This window comes from Triturus cristatus, chromosome 9, assembly GCF_964204655.1.
Source record: "Triturus cristatus chromosome 9, aTriCri1.1, whole genome shotgun sequence".
Taxonomy (NCBI): Eukaryota; Metazoa; Chordata; class Amphibia; order Caudata; family Salamandridae; genus Triturus; species Triturus cristatus.
In genome coordinates this window covers 39,503,672-39,518,384 of record NC_140592.1, presented here as the reverse complement: position 1 = coordinate 39,518,384, position 14,713 = coordinate 39,503,672, and positions in this window count along the sequence as shown.

Here is a 14,713-nt window from a genome sequence, read left to right as displayed (position 1 = left end):
ACAGCCAGACTCGACGACGCCGGCATCCATGGAACCACCCTCAACTGGATTCGCTCCTTCCTCACCAGCCGAACCCAAAGAATCAGACTCCCACCCTTCCTCTCCAAACCGACAGAGATCAGCTGCGGAGTACCCCAAGGATACTCACTCAGCCCCGCGCTCTTCAACATCTACATGGCCCCTCTTGCCACCATAATCAGAAAACACAGACTCAGAATAGTATCCTACGCCGACGACATCTAGCGCATCCTCTCCCTCACCAACAAACCCAACATCATCAGACGCAGCTTCGAGGAAGGTATGAAAGACGTAATCTCCTGGATAAGCAACAGCTGCATGAAGCTCAACTCAGAGAAAACGGAAGTCCTCATCCTCGGATCCACCCCCCTCTGCATGGTACAACACCTGGTGGCCCACCTCCCTCGGCGAACCTCCCACAGACCACGCTCGCAACCTCGGCATCATACTCGACTCCTCCCTCACCATGCACTGTCAGATCAACGCCACATCCTCCACATGCTTCAAAACCCTCCACTTCCTCCGCAAGAATTTCAAATGGATGCCCCCAAATCCAGAAGGATCGGATTCGTCACCCAAGCACTCATAACTAGCAGACTGGACTACGGAAAAGCCCTCTACGCTGGAATAAACAAATCTCTACTCCTCAAACTCCAGACAATTCAGAACACTGCAGCTAGACTTCTCCTCGGCATCCCACGACAACACCACATCACCCAACACCTCCCAGAACTCCACTTGCTCACTGTCGAAAAGGGAGTGACCTTCAAGCTGCTCTCTCACGCCTGCAAATCCCCCCACCAACTTTGGACCCCAATACCTCAAAAAAAGAATCTCCTTCTACGCACCCAAGAGAAGCCTCCGATCCGCAGATCTTGCCCTAGCCGGAATCCCCCGCATCCGTAGAGCCAGAGCGGGGGGGGGGGGGCGGGCGATCCTTCTCCGACATCACAGCCAAGACCTGGAACGAACTCCCACTCAGCATCAGCCAAACCCCCACACTGCGAGCCTTCAGGAAGAGCCTCAAGACCTGGCTCTTCGGATGAGACAAAGCTGCATGTAACCCCTCACACCACCCCAGCGCCTTGAGACCCTTGTGGGTGAGTAGTGCGCTTCACAAATCCCTTATTGATTGATTGATGTCTGGCTATGATACAAAGTGGTAGAAGCCTGATGCTGACGCTCTTTTGTGACAAGCAAAAGTCAACATTTTATATTGTTCTTAAGAAGCAGACAAGAGGGAGGGGGCGGAACATGAGCAATGAACAAGTCGTCCCAAAATTAGGAAGATTAGAGGGAAAGAGAGATGTTAAACAAGCAGTGGCAAATCCAAAAGGCCTGGGGGCCGATTCACAGAACTAACTTAAGTCAAAATCCTAAACTTACTACTTTTGGTATTCACAGAAGTTAGGATTTTGTCTTAAGACAAACTTAAGACAGACTTAAGACAGACTTAAGACAAAATCCTAACTTAAGTCTATCTTAAGTCTGTCTTAAGTTTGTCTTAAGACAAACTTAAGACAAAATCCTAACTTCTGTGAATACCAAAAGTAGTAAGTTTAGGATTTTGTCTTAAGTTAGTTCTGTGAATCGGGCCCCTTGACTTTGGGACCTTTTGGCTTTGCAATGCTTTTTGGCGATGCTCTACAGCATAAGTAAAAAAGCAGAAGGTAAGAAAGGATAAAGAAGTAGGAAATAGCACACAGGGTAGAGAACAACACAGAGTGCGCCCTGTGTGGGTGGCCCAGAGCAAGTGCCACCTGTAGCCATCCGTGGTGTGAGATCTGTCCTTTACACAGCATCTGAGCCTACAGGCCTGTGTGGGGCACTAGCAGGTGCAGTCTGAAGTTTTAATCAAAAACTGCGAACCATAAAGCTTGTCATTTGCTTTCTGTGTAAACAGGAACTAGCTTGAAAGTTGAACATTTGTGTTTTCCCCCCATACATCACACTATAAATGTTGTCCATGGCGTCCTACCATTCAGTTATGTACCCTAACCATCACCCCAAACCTACTGCAAACCTCATGATTTACCCTATAATTTTGAGTGCATTAGTACTAATCTGTAGCCCCTAACCTTAGAGCTAACCCCATCCCTGAGCGTAATGCTAAGTCTTGCTGTGTCCACAAAGCTAAGCCTAAACTTTACTCTGTGTCTTCCTTAAACCTGGCCGTAGCCCCAAACCTCGAGCTAAGCCTAATCTTGACCCTGTCATAAACTCTAACCCTACCTCTATGACCGTCCCCTAAACATGACTTTTAAAGTTTACCCTCAATTTAGATATATTTCAGAAATGTCAAACTTTTTTAGGTTCCTGCTTTTTTCTAAGCTTTTGGCTTTTCAAACTACAACTTCGAAATTTAGGTATTTTTATTTCCTTCAATAATTTGTCTAGGCCGTGGAGAAGTGTCACCAATGAAAGCTGCTTTTGCCTCACCCAAGGCATGTAGTAAGACATGCAGTGCCTACACATGGTCGTCTCCATGTGCTATCTGGGGCCAAAGCTGGACCCGGATGATTTTAGAAAAGTATGCAATTGGGCCATCAAGAAATTCAAATGAAACCATGGAAAGAGAAGTCGCCACATTGAATGACGCCCCAGATAACCGATCCCTATACAAACAGGTTTTCAAAACTTGAGTCTCTGTATGAACTCTGTCAGAAAGGGCGCAAGAACTAGTTTTGGGGGCACCAGAACCCATCAAATATGACTGTCGCAATGTGGTCTACATATCCGCTTAATTTGTTTTCCTGCTTCTTACCAGCAGAAACCCGAACTGCAATGAGCAAAAGGCCAGGAGGGAGATTGGGGACAAGAGCCAAAATCAACCTGGGAGAAGAGACTTGGGGCAAGTACTTGGATCAACTTGAGAGGAAAGCCTGGGGACAAGAGTTTAGATCAATCCAGAAGGTGAGACCATGGAGCTGACAAGAGCCAAGATTAATCCAGGAGGAGAGACTAGGACAAGGGCTTAGATCACCCTGAGAGGAAGGAGCAAGAACAAGAGTTTAGATCATCCCGAGAGTAAAAGACTGGGGACAAGAGCTTAGATCATCCTCAAAGGAAAGACTAGGGACACGAGCTTAGATCATCCTGAGCGTAAAAGACTGGGGACAAGAGCTATATCATCCTCAAAGGAAAGACTGAGGACAAGAGCTTAGATCATCCTGAAAGGAAAGACCGAGGACAAGAGCTAAGATCATCCTGAGAAGAAAGACTGAGGACACAAGCTTAGATCATCCTGGGAGTAAAAGACTGGGGACAAGAGCTTAGATCATCTTCAAAGGAAAGGCTGGGGACACGAGCTTAGATCATCCTAAGAGTAAAAGACTAGGGACAAGAGCTTAGATCATCCTCAAAGGAAAGACTGAGAAGAAGAGCTTAGATCATCTGCAAAGGAAAGACTGAGGACAAGAGCATAGAACATCCTGAGAAGAAAGACTGAGGACACAAGCTTAGATCATCCTGAGAGTAAAAGACTGGGGACAAGAGCTTAGATCATCCTCAAAGGAAAGACTGGGAACACAAGCTTAGATCATCTTTAGAGTAAAAGACTGAGGACATGAGCTTAGATCATCCAGAAAGGAAAGACTGAAGACAAGAGCTTAGATCATCCTGAAAGGAAAGACTGAGGACAAGAGCTTAGATCATCCTGAGAAGAAAGACTGAGGACACGAGCTTAGATCATCCTGAGAAGAAAGACTGAGGACAAGAGCTTAGATCAATCCAGAAAGTGAGACCGTGGAGCTGACAAGAGCCAAGATTAATCCAGGAGGAGAGACTAGGACAAGGGCTTAGATCACCCTAAGAGGGAAGACTGAGGACAAGAGCTTAGATCATCCTGAAAGGAAAGACTGAGGACAAGAGCTTAGATCATCCTGAGAAGAAAGACTGAGGACAAGAGCTTAGAGCATCCTGAGAGTAACAGACTGGGGACAAGAGCTTCGATCCTCCTGAAAGACTCGGAGCAAGAGACAAGATAGATCCATACAGAGGGAAACCTTGGGACAAGAGACGTCAATCCGTGCAGAGGAAAACCGTTGAGACAAGAGACAACCTTGGGACAAGAGACAAGGTCAATCCATGCAGAGTGAAGCCTCGGAACAAGAGACAAGATCAATCCGTGCAGAGGGAAGACTTGGAACAAGAGACAAGATCAATCCGTGCAGAGGGAAGCCTTGGAACAAGAGACAAGGTCAATCCGTGCAGAGGGAAGCCTTGGAACAAGAGACAAGGTCAATCCGTGCAGAGGGAAGCCTTGGAACAAGAGACAAGGTCAATCCGTGCAGAGGGAAGCCTCGGGACAAGAGACAAGGTCAATCAATGCAGAGGGAAGCCTCGGAACATGAGACAAGGTCAATCTGTGCAGAGGGAAGCCTCGGGACAAGAGACAAGGTCAATCCATGCAGAGGGAAGCCTCGGAACATGAGACATGGTCAATCTGTGCAGAGGGAAGCCTCGGGACAAGAGACAAGGTCAATCCGTGCAGAAGGAAGCCTCGGGACAAGAGACAAGGTCAATCCATGCAGAGGGAAGCCTTGGAACAAGAGACAAGGTCAATCCGTGCAGAGCGAAGCCTCGGGACAAGAGACAAGGTCAATCCGTGCAGAGGGAAGCCTTCGGACAAAAGTCAAGGTCAATCCATGCAGAGGGAAGCCTCGGGACAAGAGACAAGGTCAATCCGTGCAGAAGGAAGCCTCGGGACAAGAGACAAGGTCAATCCATGCAGAGGGAAGCCTCGGAACAAGAGACAAGGTCAATCCGTGCAGAGGCAAGCCTTCAGACAAGAGACAAGGTCAATCCATGCAGAGGGAAGCCTCAGGGAAAGAGAGAAGGTCAATCCATGCAGAGGGAAGCCTTCAGACAAGAGACAAGGTCAATCTGTGCAGAGTGAAGCCTTGGGACAAAAGACAAGGTCATTCCGTGCAGAGGGAAGCCTTGGAACAAGATACAAGGTCAATCCGTGCAGAGGGAAGCCTTGGAACAAGAGACAAGGTCAATCCGTGCAGAGTGAAGCCTCGGGACAAGAGACAAGGTCAATTTGTACAGAGGGAAGCCTTGGAATAAGAGACAAGGTCAATCAGGGCCGAAGGAAGCCTCGAGACAAGAGACAAGGTCAATCTGTTCAGAGGGAAGCCTCGAGACAAGGTCAATCCGTGCAGAGGGAAGCCTTCGGACAAGAGACAAGGTCAATCCGTTCAGAGGGAAGCCTTGGGCAAGAGACAAGGTCAATTCGTGCAGAGGGAAGCCTTGGAAGAAGAGACAAGGTCAATCCGTGCAGAGTGAAGCCTCGGGACAAGAGACAAGGTGAATTCGTGCAGAGGGAAGCCTCAGGACAAGAAACAAGGCCAATCCATGCAGAGGAAAGCCTCAGCAAAAGAGACAAGGTCAATCCGTGCAGAGGGAAGCCCTGGGACAAGAGACAAGGTCAATCCGTGCAGAGGGAAGCCTTGGAACAAGATACAAGGTCAATCCATGCAGAGGGAAGCCTCGGAACAAGAGACAAGTTCAGTCCGTGCAGAGAGAAGCTTCCGGACAGGAGACAAGGTCAATCCGTGAAGAGGGAAGCCTTGAAACAAGATACAAGGTCAATCCGTGCAGAGTGAAGCCTCTGGACAAGAGACAAGGTCAATCCGTGCAGAGAGAAGCCTAGGGACAAGAGGCAAGGGCAATCCGTGCAGAGGGAAGCCTTGAGACAAGAGATAAGATCAATCCATGCAGAGGGAAGCCTCAGAATAAGAGACAAAGTCATTCCGTGCAGAGGGGAGCCTCGGGACAAGAGACAAGGTCAATCCGTGCAGAGGGAAGCCTCGGAACAAGAGACAAGGTGAATCCTTGCAGAGGGAAGATTGGGACAAGAGTTAAGATGAACCTGGCAGGGAAGACTAAATCCAAGAGGCAAGATCACCCCAGGAGGGGTAAGCTCCAAGATCAACCACGGAGGTGAGTTTGCGAACTAATCCTAAAATCAACGATGGAGGTGAGACAGAGGACTAGACCTAAGATCAAACCATGGAGGTGAGCAGGGCACACATGGGGGGACTGACAATATGCAAATGACCTAATGACGTCACGTGCTGAACGTGTCCCGGTGTCTGAAAATTACCCCGGGAAACGTTCAGCATATTTCTGTGGGGCCCAGCTTCTTGTGAGACTGCGGACTAGACCCAAGATCAACCATGGAGGTGAGACTGCGGACTAGACCCAAGATCAACCATGGAGGTGAGACAGAGGACTAGACCCCAGATCAACCGTGGAGGTGAGACTGTGGACTAGACCCAAGATCAACCATGGAGGTGAGACTGCGAACTAGACCCAAGATCAACCATGGAGGTGAGACAGAGGACCAGACCCAAGATCAACCATGGAGGTGAGACTGTGGACTAAACCTAAGATCAACCACGGAGGTGAGACAGAGAGCTAGACCCAAAATCAACCATGGAGGTGAGACTGCGGACAAGAGCCAAGATCAACGACGGAGGTGAGACTGCGGACAAGAGCCAAGATCAACCGTGGAGGTGAGACTGCGGAGTAGACCCAAGATCAATCATGGAGGTGAGACTGCGGACTAGACCCAAGATCAACCATGGAGGTGAGACTGCGGACTAGACCCAAGATCAACCATGGAGGTGAGACTGCGGACTAGACCCAAGATCAACCATGGAGGTGAGACTGTGGACTAGACCCAAGATCAACCGTGGAGGGGAGACCAGCACTCTATTTATTTATTTATTTAAACTTCTAACGCGCACAGCTACCCACAGTGGGTTTCCCGGCGCTCGAGGAAAGACTGAAGAGGGAAAAAGAATGGCACGCTGAAATTACTAGGCTATCAATTACTGCTGAAAGAGCCAAGTTTTAAGTCCCTTACGAAAAAGAAAGAGGTTGGTTTCGGTCTTTAGGGTCACAGGAAGAGCATTCCAGAACTTAGGACCCAAATAGGCAAAAGAACGCCCTCCCATTTTTGCCAGCCTAAATCTGGGGACAGAAAAATCACCGTATATTGATGATCTAAGAGTTCGAATAGGTTTGTAGGCCTGGATATGGTCCTGAAGATATTTAGGGGCTGAGCCGTGTTTGATTTTAAAGACGTGACACAGGGCTTTAAATTTAATTCTGTTTGGAATTTTGAGCCAGTGAAGGTCACGAAGTGCTGTGGAAGCTGATGTTCTCCTAGGAACATTGCAGAGCAGTCGGGCGGCAGCGTTCTGCACAACCTGAAGTTTTTTTAAGGTAGTTTGATCGGCTCCCAGATATAGGACGTTACCATAGTCCAGGCGGGAAACAACCAACGCCTGGACTACCGTTCTTTGAGTGGAAGGAGGTAACATCCACAAAATCTTCTGAAGCCATCTCAGGGTGGCAAAACAAATGGAGGCCACCTTTACAGCCTGCTGTCTCATTGTAAGTTTCTCATCAATGGGAAACCCAAGATTGCGAACCACAGTTACAGGTTGCTGGGTAGCTCCCAAATCATTGGGCCAATGGTGGGGACCCCAGAGATCCTTGTTCTTGCCTAGTATCACAACCTCGGTTTTGTCACCGTTAAGTTTCAAAAAGTTACTCTTCATCCATGTGGAAACACGGGTAAGACCTTCTTTCAAAGCAGAAGTGTTGTTGCACTCTTTGTTAGAGAGAGAAAAAATGATCTGTGAGTCATCGGTGTAGGAGTACAGTGTGAGACCAGCTTCCTCCACAATAGTGGCAAGGGGTCTTACATAGATGTTAAATAATAAGGGACTGAGTATCGAACCCTGGGGAACACCATACGCCGAGGGATAAGTTGTAGCAGAAGCAGAGAACACCTGGAAAGTGCGATCTTTTAAAAAAGAGGCTATCCAGCCGAGAGCTGCACCCTCTACTCCCAGGGACCGAAGAGTTGCGAGAAGGATGGAATGAGACACAGTGTCGAACGCCGCACTTAGATCGAGAAGGATCAAGGCTGATGTTTCTCCGCGATCGACACTGTGTCGCAGACTCTCGGTAACTCCTACGAGTGTGGTTTCAGTCGAATGATGCGCTCTAAAGCCTGATTGGGACGAATGTAAAAAGCCAGAGCTCTCCACAAGATGTGTCAACTGTGTATTAATATGCCTTTCCAGGATCTTTGATAGAATAGGGAGCAATGAAATAGTTCTGAAGTTGGACAGATTGGTAATGTCCGCTCCAGCCTTTTTTAATAAAAGAATTATAATTGCATGCTTCCACTCCTGTGGAACATATGACTCAAGTAATGAAGAGTTGAGAAGTTGCATTAGCACTTGACGTGAACTAAGTTCAAGTAGTTTTAAAATCTTGGCGGGTACCGGATGTCGTGGGGAACCAGATTTAATGCTATTTAGGCAATGGGAAAAAGAAGCATCATCGAAGGGTAACCAGTTTGCAAGTTTCGTCCTAGTGAGGAGTGAAACATCTGGAGTCAGGGTAGATTCTGGCAGAGAAGTATCATTAGATGTCAAAGGACTTAATGAGTCATAGATACGCTCTACTTTAGATATAAAAAAATTTGCTACAGAATTGCATTGAGCCTCTTCCAGAGCGGGAGGGGCTGGTACCGTGTCTGCTCCAGTAAGTTTCTTCACAACTGAAAAGAGCGTGCGAGGACAATTTTGGGCATTGATGACTGTGTTCGAAACATAGGCAGCTCTAGCCATTTTGCAATGATGATGGTAGTCCCTAAGGGCTTCCTTATAGGCTGTTTTACTGGAGGCAGAGTAAGAACGTCTCCATCTCCTCTCAAACGTCTTACAACTAGATTTCATACGTTTTAGATCATCAGAGAACCAAGGTGCAGGTGGTCGGTGAGATGAAGAGTTTTTGAATGTTAAGGGAAGAAGTTCATCAATGGCGGAATTCAGCCATTTGAATACTTCGGAGTTTAGTACAGAAGTAGGTGTGTTGGTATTAGGGAGAGTATTCAATAAACGTGCGTTAAAATCAGTGATATTAAGTTTATGCCAGCGACGTATAAGCACATCTTTTTTACTAGTGTTTGTGTTATGAAGATCTGTCTGAGATAAGGCAAAGTGTACAGCATAGTGATCCGACCATTCTAAAGGACGGGCTGGAGGAGAACATTCAAAAGAAAGATTTGAAAGGACAGGGTCCAATAGGTGCCCAGCAGAATGTGTAGGCCCTGAATTGCATAGTAGGATATTTAAGGCTTCCAATTCGGATAAAAATAATTTGCTGACATTACATTGACCATCTTCTAGATGGAGATTCAGGTCGCCAAGAATGGAAAAATTGGCCGCTTTCAGAGAAAGAGGGGCCATAGTGTCTGCAAAGGAAGTTATCCAGGTGTTAGCGTTGCCCGGGGGACGATAAATCAGGAGACCAGACAGGGTAAGCTGAGGGCTAATAGCAAGCTTAAAAAGTCCGGCTTCGCAACCAAACATGGGAAAAGCATCAAGAGTACATAAATAATTTGACTTAAAAATTATCGCAATGCCACCTCCTTTACCAGTGTCTCTGTCTATTTTTACCAGTTTATAGCCGTCGGGAATCGCTATGGCAATATCAGGCCCTGAACTAACCTGAAGCCAGGTTTCTGTGAGGAACATGGCATCCGGATTTTCGTCTACTATAAAGTCATGAATGTTAATCTTATGTTTTGGAAGGGATCTACAGTTCACACTCCAAAAATTCAGTTTTGTGAGGGAGGAGGATGTTCTAGCAGTCCTTGTTCTACCCCTCGGTTTACCCCGTTTATGAAATACTTTCAGTTGGTTACACCTTGACATTCGGCCCATGATGAAGCCGCAATGGGTGCATTTAAAGTTATGAACTGGCAATACACATGTATTGCACTGTGCGGGGGGGTGGTGATTAAGTCGCTTTAACTCCTCACCTGTGTAGGTGTAAGTAGTACCATGAAGGACATGCAATGCAGGAAGCGGAACCGGGTCCAATGTCCCTAGGCCCGTCCTGGCGTGGACGGGCGTAGACGGGCCTGACTCTGGCGCGACTCCGGCGCGAGTCAGGCGCGCCCGCTGAGCGCGTTCGCTGCGCGAAGACATGGACGTCCCCTTTTATGCGCAACTAGAGCGCTGTCACTCCCACCCACACCCAAGATGGCCGCCGCTGTTCCGTGTCCGGGACCGACTCCACAGCGTCAATGCTCGGCTGGGAGTGGCCCAGGGCAACGGGAAAGAGGGGGAGCGAAGTGGGTAATTCTAGCTTTGTAAATCAAGCCAGTTTGCACCGAGTTGAAATGAAGTAAAAAGCGGCGATTTAGCAGTTTTAAAGCAGGTAAAAACAAAGCAGTGCCAAGCAACAGAGCCTCCCGGCTTCCGCCTCAGGAGGTGCTTGGTCAGTCGTACAATTAGGCGCTGGCCAAATCGGGACCCCTTTTATGCGCAACTAGAGCACTGTCACTCCCACCCACACCCAAGATGGCCGCCGCTGTTCCGTGTCCGGGACCGACTCCACAGCGTCAATGCTCCGCTGAGAGTGGCCCAGGGCAACGGGAAAGAGGGGGAGCGAAGTGGGTAATTCTAGCTTTGTAAATCAAGCCAGTTTGCACCGAGTTGAAATGAAGTAAAAAGCGGCGATTTAGCAGTTTTAAAGCAGGTAAAAACAAAGCAGTGCCAAGCAACACAGCCTCCCGGCTTCCGCCTCAGGAGGTGCTTGGTCAGTCGTACAATTAGGCGCTGGCCAAATCGGGACCCCTTTTATGCGCAACTAGAGCGCTGTCACTCCTACCCACACCCAAGATGGCCGCCGCTATTCCGCGTCCTGGACCGACTCCACAGCGTCAATGCTCGGCTGGGAGTGGCCCAGGGCAACGGGAAAGAGGGGGAGCGAAGTGGGTAATTCTAGCTTTGTAAATCAAGCCAGTTTGCACCGAGTTGAAATGAAGTAAAAAGCGGCGATTTAGCAGTTTTAAAGCAGGTAAAAACAAAGCAGTGCCAAGCAACACAGCCTCCCGGCTTCCGCCTCAGGAGGTGCTTGGTCAGTCGTACAATTAGGCGCTGGCCAAATCGGGACCCCTTTTATGCGCAACCAGAGCGCTGTCACTCCCACCCACACCCAAGATGGCCGCCGCTATTCCGCGTCCGGGACCGACTCCACAGCGTCAATGCTCGGCTGGGAGTGGCCCAGGGCAACGGGAAAGAGGGGCAGCGAAGTGGGTAATTCTAGCTTTGTAAATCAAGCCAGTTTGCACCGAGTTGAAATGAAGTAAAAAGCGGCGATTTAGCAGTTTGAAAGCAGGTAAAAACAAAGCAGTGCCAAGCAACACATCCTCCCGGCTTCCGCCTCAGGAGGTGCTTGGTCAGTCGTACAAAACATCACAATCACATCACTAATTGCATCACAGTCACTCTGGCTGAGCAGCAGGGGACATACCACCGAGGGGAGAATGCAGGACATAATGAAGATACCACAGCAACACTAGGGATGAGAGCGAAGGTCACCCACGGAGGGGAGCGTGGGGATAAGAACCCCAAAGAATTGCTCATACCTGGAGTAAACACTTCACACGAGACACGCACGTGAGGCTGGCTGAAGAACATACTGATTATCAGTGAATAAAAAATGTCAAATTTCTAAATGCATTTTTTTAAAATGTCATTAATTTTCCAAAGGTTGCTGGGTCTAGAGACGACACAACAGGTGTGCACCTGGAGGTTTCAGCAGGTGACCTGCGCCCCCCCCCCTCTCCCCCCAAGCCATCAGGGCCCAGCACCTTCAGAGCTCTTCTTCTCCCACGTACTCCCCCCACAAACCACTCTCCTCAGTCAATTTGCTGTGCTCCTGTCTTGCTCAGGAAATGCTGGCTAATTTCTGCTGAATTATTGATCCCTCCCCCCCCCCCCGGACCACTTAGCCGCGGCTGCTCCATGTGTAGAGGCGGCCGGATGTATCGGTTCACTTTCCAACAGGAAAGGGTATTTAAAAAAAACCCTGACAGACACACAAACATGACATGGTGATGGAGTGAGAGGTGGTGTACACAGCAGGGGGCGGGGCAGGGGGGGCAGGACAGACATGAAAACGAGGCTGCCTCCAGCTCCTGTCCTCACAGCACCCCCGCCATCTGCTGCAGGTTTATGGAGTCGTTTGTGATTTGTGGTTATTCCCTGTGTGGATTTGTACCACTTTAGCAGCTGTCCGTGCAGATATACAGAGAATTCTTTTTTAGATGCAACGGCAGGTCAGCCGGGAGGTTTCCTGCCAGGCCGATGCCCAGACTGGACACTCTATAGACAACAAGGGTTGCAGGTGAAGGATACCAGCTCCACAATCCATACACGTGAGAAATACTACACAAATAATACTAATAAAGTGACCACACAATAATTCAAAAAATCATAGTAAATATTATTGTAAACAGAATAAGGATAAACATAAACAAGACATAAATAACGGACACATCAATATTAAGTGCTCAACTTATTACACACTAAAACACTTTAGACAGTACACAATGTGTAAAGCGCTCTGATACCTTCGGGTGTAGCTAGCGCTATATAAAACTCAAAATAATAATAATAATGTGTTACAAGATAAGGGGTGGGCCTAACGGCTAGGACGGTCGACCTCGAATTCAGAGGAGAACCAGGTTCGAGTCTCGGCAATGACGCTGAGCATCCTGTGATCCTGGGCAAATCACTTAATCTCCCGGTGCCTAACAAACAAAAATAAACGCCTCATGTAACGCAAGTTACGCCCTGATACCCGAAACCGGGTCAAGTTAGGCTATATAAAACTCCGTAAAAACACACAACAAACACGAGCTTTCTGAGAAGTCCATAAATGAAAAGTACCGGTTTTAATCCCTTCCCAAGTGCCAGAAACATCGGGCATCCTTTGCCCATCTCGGGGACAGGGTCGTGCCCACTGTATGGTAGTGCAGCCGTAGTGTCATCTAGCGCCCCGTTCCTCTAAGGAGGGCCAGAAGGAACTTGACGACCTGTTGCATGCTACCAGGAAGGTTGGGGCGTCGGGAACCCCGCTCAGCAGCTGGAGCGGGGTGGAGGGTCTAAACCTGGGCTCCACAGGCTGGTAAGATCTGCTCTAGTAAGCTCAGGGCTCGAGTTGGAGGTACATCATCCCCTCACTCTTTTCACAGGGTGGACGCCGTCCCCCCTGCCAAGAAGCTGGGCCCCACAGAAATAAGCGGTGTAATTTTCAGACACCGGGACACGTTCAGCAAGTGACGTCATGAGGTAATTTGCATATTGTCAGTCCCCCCACTTCTTTTTAGGTCTCGCCTGCGAACGCAGCGCGAAGCGCTGCTAGCAAGCGAGATCTATTGTTGCTGACTTGCCTCGGAAGTGGGACAGGAGATGTGCACGCGCAGGCTTTTGGCGGATTTGAGTTGGTGTACGCGCCTACAGCCACGCGGCGTGCACATCTCCTGTCCCCCTTCCCTCGCAAGCCAGCATGCAGTTTCACTTTCGTCAACACGCACGTCCTAGTTGATCTTGTTTTGTTTGTTGCTGCGGTGTAACTTGTTTTAAATTGCAGTGCCTTTAGAAATTTGTAAACTCGCGTGATTGTTGCTTTCACATTCCGCGCTTGCAGCGCTCGTTAATGGTTGATTTACATATGAATTATTTAAAATCGTTTCCACAACTTTGATCTCCTGGGATCGTACCGAAGGCTGGAAACTCGCCAGACGTGCCCGGCACCGGTGCGCATGAGCCGCCCCGCCCACTAGGTGAAGCGGTTGCCTCTTGGGTCCGATCAACAGCCATCGCTCAATCTGCACCGAAACAGAAGGAAGCCCAGTGCCCCAGTCTCCGTACTGCAACAATGCGCTTCTCGGCGAGGGACATAGCGCTGCTCCTTTTAGGTAAGTTTTAGGGCACTAAATCTGGATCGTTGATGTACGTGTGTGTGTGCATTTGTGTAAGCGCAGCCCCTGCATGTCAACGATATCGAGACGATAAAATGCAGAGATGGAAACCCTTGACCTGCAAATTAGGAAAGGAGCTCTGCAACTCACCCAAACCACTGTGCCACAATGTGTTTTTCTGTGCATTCTTGAGGCCTTATAGGGGCCACCTAAAGTATTCCGTATCCGGCGTGTGGCTGAGGGCCAGCTTTAGCGTTGTAGGCGCCCGATGCGACAGTCATTTTTAGTGCCCCCACACTCAGGATCTCCTGCTCGGATTCTCTCACTACCTCCAGGCAAAAGTGCCCCTCATGTCTACAGTAATAAGTTACTGCTAAACACAGCGCCCCCCCCTTTCCCCACCCAAGGTCAGCGCCCTGTGCGGCCGCACCTGTCGCACTGTCCTAAAGATGGCCCTGTGTGGCTGTGATGAGCTGTATATAATCACATTGCAGCGCTAAGAAATAATGGTAGTGGTGACCCAGAATGTCCTTTAAAATCACATATCGCAGTGCAGTGAGTGCTTCCTCCTTTCAGTGTGTACAACCAAGGGTGTGCACCATGCGAGGACCTGCTTTCGTGTGCGCAGAGATCTCAGGGGCACTATGTCCAGTATCAGTACGTAATATTAATATTGTTATTGGATTTGCCTCCCATTGTTAACACAGGTCCACAAGTACCAGAATGCATGTGTAAAACAACAGTACGAAATGGGCTATTCACGCGTACCATGGAAATAGCAGAAGAATCTTTCCTTTTTGTTCAGGGAAGAGAGAGGGATAAAGTTGTATCTCATTACTCATATTCCTGGAAATCCTTTGCGGTTAGAACATTGTGTGCTGCCTTGAA